The sequence below is a fragment of the Labrus mixtus genome, chromosome 15, assembly GCF_963584025.1.
Source record: "Labrus mixtus chromosome 15, fLabMix1.1, whole genome shotgun sequence".
Taxonomy (NCBI): domain Eukaryota; kingdom Metazoa; phylum Chordata; class Actinopteri; order Labriformes; family Labridae; genus Labrus; species Labrus mixtus.
In genome coordinates this window covers 13262677-13269497 of record NC_083626.1, presented here as the reverse complement: position 1 = coordinate 13269497, position 6821 = coordinate 13262677, and positions in this window count along the sequence as shown.

Below are 6821 nucleotides of genomic sequence, written 5' to 3'. Positions count from 1 at the left end.
AAACATGAATATAAAAGATAGTAACAGTCACATAGGACAACACACAACTAAAATCATTTACAATGCATCGGGGGATTACATATAAGGGATTGTCAAGTAGCAAGTTCATACAGTATCATCAGAGCGTACTAAGCAGCTGAATACTCTGTGGTACAAAGGAAGTGATGACTCTTTTAGTCTTCACCCTGAGCAATCAAGAGTACACACTGGGATTCAAGGGGATGCTGTATGATTTGGGTGGCATTTGGCAAATTTCTGATCCAACCTGAGACAAAAAAGCACATAAAGATATTTATCAGGTCACTTTGTTTTAGGGCAGTTTTAATTTGGCAGCAAAAATCCAAAGTTTACTCCTTACTGAACTGGATTTTATCAAGTACAGTAAACCTGATCATGTGCAACCAAAAGCTCACTTGTGCTTGAAGTTGTTGGACCTCTGTGTGTGAGTGGCACTTTAGCTGGCGGGCTGCTCTCCTGTTTTTCACCCTTCCTTAAGCAGAAAACTGGCCTGCATTATTAACTGTGCAGCAGCTGTCTGGATTTCACAACATCAACATCGCCCCCACCCCCTCACTCCTCCTCTTCCTCGTCCATCGACCCCACTGCAGGACTTAGCCCTCTCTGGCTCTAATGAGGTCAGAAGAGCATACGTAAGATCAGGGCCTAGGGTTCGAAAGCCGTAATGTTTTCTGACTGCAATCTTCAACTGGCTCACGTTTTGTTTCCCCCTCTTCCATAAACATGAAGTATTTTATAAAGAAAATACCAGCAACACTTCATATCCCCGAGCCACAGATAAAAATACATTTGATTTAGAGTGAAAAGCTCAGGAACTGTACTAAAGACACGCCAAGTTGTTGCGCCAACGTTTCACTTATGCAGACCTCCGGCATTTGTAATGTTCTCATGAATATGTAAGTCATGACTATTTCTGTCACCTAATGTTCATTGGGACAGTTTGATTGAGTAATGCTTTTTCATCAGCTGTCAAACCAGAGAAAAAGTACTGAACAGTGTGAGTAACATTTGATCTAACTAACCACTCTGTGGCCGGCCTGGAACACACAAAGGCTTACATCACTAAATATCTTTGCACTGAAAGATCATAACATTTCAAATTCAAATGAAACATGTCAAGAAGCCTCAGTGCAGAGGCTGTTGGATTTCTTTATAACAAAATTGTAACAGAGCACCGGCCATTGTAACAGAAAGATTTTGTGTTATTTTCTTAGTTAAGTTAAATTCCATCAGCTATTTCTTTTTTTACAATTGTCAGGATCTTGGGAACACTCGAGAAAAAAATATTAACAGACAAAAATTTAAGTATTTTTAATGTGTGACCTTTTGACTTTTATATCCTGTGTGTGTGTGTGTGTGTGTGTGTGTGTGTGTGTGTGTGTGTGTGTGTGTGTGTGTGTGTGTGTGTGTGTGTGTGTGTGTGTGTGTGTGTGTGTGTGTGTGTGTGTATCTATGGGGGGGTTACTTGACATTTGTGTCCCTCAGATGATGAAACCTTATACTTACTCTGTTAATTTCTTTACTTTAAATCTTGTTTTACCATGTGCTTCACATTTGTAGTTTTGAGAGAAATGTCTCAATAAATATTGGATTGATTGAGAGGAAATCTGTATGAACATTCATTATTCTCTGAGTATGAGTTGCTAATTAAAGAAGGATGTCTAACAAATTCAGCTACACGCTAATATCAGACAAACTGTGCTGTAACACAGCTGCATCTGCTGGTCCAATAAGCATTTCATAATCCCTACCTCCACCTCTGCATGCACCTGTGTGAACCTCCATGTTCGTCACTCTCAGATCTCTGTGGGCTGAGCCTCCATGCTTGCCTGGAGGGAGAGAATCAAGATCAGAGTCCCCATGTGAACATCAACTCTGCACACATTCTGTATTTAAAAATCAGTGAGTGAGGAGACTGAAAAAGATAAAATAATTTTGTTAGACAACTGCTGTAGTGTTCAGTTTACCTTCTGCGGAAAAAAAAGTGATGTAACAATCCCATCAAGGACTATGTTTGTTTTTTATGTAACTGCACGTTTTCTCTAAAGAGGGAGAGAGAGAATAATCATCTTCTGTAAACAAAAAAAATACAGATTAAACCCATCCCTGTAACATTAAAATGAATATTTAAAAATGGAAGATTGGCTAAAGAAACGTCAGGACTAAACAGTGCTTCCACTTAGAGCAGATACTCTGAGAATGAAACACCCTTTCCTCAAAGGCTCTGACTTATGGAGGATATTGATGTTGCAGCTAATACTGCTGACTTCAAGCTTCCTGATGTGAGCAGTGAAGGGAAAGATGAAGAACATGATCGCTTCAGCTTTAGTCAAACAACACACAAAATCCCACTATTAGCACCCTCAGAGCCCACAAAACAGGAAGTGATATCCCATTGTTTCATCTGTGCCAACACTGAAGTGAAAGCTTAACTAAAATAAACTTACCCAACATCTGGTTATAGATTCATATTTTCTCTCCAGAAAAACAATTGTGTTGCTGCCTGTCTTGGCCAGGACACTCTTGGGACCAAACCAACCTGGTTAAATAAAGTTTTTAAAGAGTCAAGTTAATCTGCAGAGGGCACATTTCCCTATCAAACTTGTACTTTAAGTACAACTTGATGATTTCTAAATATCCTAAAGGAGACATTATAGATATTTGTTTTCTGACCATTTTTCATACAAGGACCTTTAACGTGTTTATGGGTTCAGAATGCCTAAGATAGTTTTCTGAATATGTTCATTTTCAGACTCAAACCAAAGTGCTGTACAATACATTAAAAAAGAAAAAACAACTTCAGATCACAACGCCCACAAGAGAGAAATATATATATATGTATACATATATACAAATAAAAAGAAAGAATATATAAAGAAAGCAACAAAATAAAGAAAGCAACAAAGGAACCGGAAAGAAATGGTCTATTCAGGACCAGGGGACTCAAATGCTAAAATATAAAAGTATGTCTTGAGACGGGACTTAAAAGAGTCAACAGAGGGTGCAGACCTGATTGAATGAGGGAGGCTGTTCCACAGTTTAGGGGCTTTTACTGAAAAGGCCCTATCTCCCTTTAGCTTGAGCCGTGAGCGGGGAACAGCCAGGAGGCCTCATGTCTGATGATCTCAGGCGCCTAGAAGAGGTGTACGGCCTGAGGAGGTCGGTAATGTAAAGGGGGGCCAGGCCACTCAGGGCTTTAAAAACAAACAAAACAATCTTAAAATCGATTCTGAATCTTATTGGGAGCCAACGAAGGGACGCTAGGACAGGACTGATATGCTCCCTCTTCTTGGTTCCAGTCAGCAGCCTTGCTGCAGTATTTTGGACCAGCTGCAGACGGGACAGGGACGACTGGCTTATCCCGGTATATAAAGAATTGAAGTAGTCAAGCCGGGATGAAATGAGTGCATGGGTTACTGTCTGTAAGTCACTGAACGAGAGGATAGGTTTTAGCTTGGAAATTGTACAGAGCTGAAAGAAACTGGATTTGACAACTGTCAGGATTGTTCAATTGGATGTACAGCTGTTCTCGGGCACCCTGTGTTTCTGCTGATGTCTGTTTCTCTGAGCTGTATGTCCTTCTTACACAGGAAGGTTGTATCTTGCCACAGTCGCTAGCAGCAAATCCTTAGTCAACCATTTGTGGCTCAAGCAAAGACGCCTCATCTCACTGCACCAACAGCCTGATCCTCTGAATGTCGTTATTCACAAACACTATTCGTCAAGAAAGACAAACTTGTGGACAGGACAGAGGAAATTGATTTACAAATCCACGTTTTGCAATGATCAAGAGGCCACTCGGATGAGATTTTCACTGGAAAGACACATTTTTATGATAATCAGAAATAAACAAATGAATCGGTCTTATGACATGAAGTTACTCAATGTGGGTAAGTCAATAAAAACTGTGACTTGGATGAGAGTCATGATGTTCTCACAATAAAAAGTGTGACTCTGAAAAGAGTCACTGAGCATCTGTGGTTGTGCGTTGTATTTTTCCAGGCAGTAAATAAATTAGAAAAACAGCCCCAAAATGCCTTTGATTCACTAAGAAGGCTGAAAACAGAAAATAGGCAATACGGCTAAAAAAACAAACTAATGTAGAACAATCAGCAGGATTTATAGGCCGGAGGAGCCCACAGTTTTTATTTACATAACAGACTTCACTCCTTTTTTTTTGTGGTTCAGTGTTTTAATTTGTCCCCAGACAGACAGCGGCTCAGATCATCTGAGCTCATCAGTGACTCAGTGTGTGCAGAGGATGACAGTGCCAACCTGGATCCAACAGAGAGGGCTCATTGTGTCTGTTTGGACACCACTGCAGGAGTCTGGGACATCAAACTGCAAAAAAACCAAACAAAAAAAACAGACATTGCACCGGTTAGTGTATTCTCTAACTGCCAACTGTCCCAGGACTCCCAGTAGTCAGTCTAAAATGTACTTTTACTCTTAAGTTTTTTTTTGCAGTCAATAAATAGAAGATGGAAGTGAATCATCATGCCTCAAAAAAACATGTTCATATTCATTTTGTGTATAAGTTTAATATCTGAAATGAAAAGTGTAGCAGAATAAATGTTTAAAACCAGACAGGACGAGGATCTACATCTCCTAACCACTTATTTATGTCTGTAGATTTATATTTGGTGAGTACATTTAACAGACAGTTCCATATCTTGACACTTTAAGAAGTATATTTTGGCTCTGAAATTCCTGGCAGCTGCACTTATTAGAATGATTCTTTTTGGTAAGCAGTGTTACTGAAATATGACAGGATGCAGCACAGAGGTGTGTGCCTCCTCCTCCTCCGTCTGCTGAGGTGCGTGATGGGTTGTTAGTAATCAGTCTGCTGTGACCTTGCTGGTGGATGTTGTCCTCTGGGGGACTGTGGGAGGATAAAACTGGAAGCAAAGCTCATTTAACTGCTGAGATACAGGCTACCCACATGTTTTATAAAAGTACTGGCTACAAGGCACCGCAGGGGCGGATGTAAAAGCCTAAATACTCTTATCAACAAACAAAAAATGAAACTTTGTTATACCTCACTTTTGTGTTCATGAAGCTTTGCATGCAGTGTAAGCACTTGAATAAAAGCAAAGATTAAAATATTTAATAAAATAAGAAATAAAGGCGATCAGGTCGACACAGCTGAACAACTGAGAAAAATAAATGTATGGAGGTCAATAAAAGCCCTGCTCTGTGAGAATGAATTCACATTGATGGGCAGAATATAAGGGACACTTACAGGGATCTCAAGTGCTGCAGTCACTTCTTAAATGTGAGAGCTCCCCCTGCTGCTGTGTGTGTGTGTGTGTGTGTGTGTGTGATTTCTGTTCTCATTCACTTTTCTTATCTGCTGAGGATGGGTGGGAGGAGTGATTGTGGTGGTGGTTGAGGGCGTGCAGGTTGGGAGGAGGTTGAAGAAGGGGTTGCCGTGGAAACTATTGTATTCCCCTCCACTGTGATTGGTTCTGCAGGCATGAGCAAGTTTCTGCTATTTCTGTCATTATTCAACACCTCAGACACGAGTGTAGTCACAGGACACACACACACACACACACACACACACACACACACACACACACACACACACACACACACACACACACACACACACACACACACACACACACACACACACACACACACACACACACACACACACACACACACACACACACACACACACACACACACAGTGCCTTAATAGTGATGAAGTAACAGAAACACAACAAAACAAAAGGCTTCTATACTCATTTCCTTCTTCAAAAGTAGTATTGCTAACACATCTTGGTTTTATTTCAGAGATACTCTTTATCTGTTGGTGTCCCTCCTGAACACATTTCAGGGAAAATAAAACTTTAATTGAGACTCATTGATCACATTTTTCGACCAGACTCACAACACAAGCTGCTCCTGAAAAATCTACCTGCAGACAAGAGAGAGAAGGTTTTTGTCAGGTCACCACTGTTGAACACAGTACCTGGATCAATAAATCAACATATGTCCAATTAATCAATTGATTTACCAGTACAAAAACAGCAATGACCAAACTAATCTGTTTTCTTTTAGCTGCACTGTTGAATGAATTCCTGAGGAAACGCACGTAGGCAAGAGAGCTGTCACATTAAACGAATGAGAGGGGCTGAGTATTTATTTAAATGGAGAGGAACAGGCAATTTTCAGAAGGCCTAAAATAAAGCCCAGACTTGTAAACTCCTACAGAGGAGATATAAAGGTCAAAGGACAATAAATGAAAATAACAAGTAGTTTGGTGGATTCAACAGCCCCCTCCAAACACCTCCTTCATGTTTCTTATTAATTACCACATCTGCACAACGAGGAAACTTGAATTCTCTGAGCAGGCGATAGAGGCATGCACACCAACCTGTCTACAAGGCTTTGATCACCTAATAAAATGTGATATCCAAACGAAAGACAAAAATAAGTTACAGAACTCCAGAAGGCTGCAAGAATTTTAGCTTCTTCTGGACGATTTCTTTGAAGTGCATTTTCTCTGTTGTCATCAGTTTGTAAATCCATGCTTTTCATACATTTCTTTAAGGACTTTTTAATCTATTAACCAAGACCGGTCCTTTTACAATGCATTACATTTCTTTATTCGTTCCTCAGTCGTTAATATCAGAATCCTTTTAAGATCTCTTCTCCTACGTAAACTCTTATGAATGACTGTTGTCTGCACGTTGTTGTGTGTATTCCTGTCCTTTACATACAAGCTCCTTCAAACCAATTGCCCTAGAGGGATGAATAAAGTTGCTTGAATTGAATTGAAAACTAACACATTT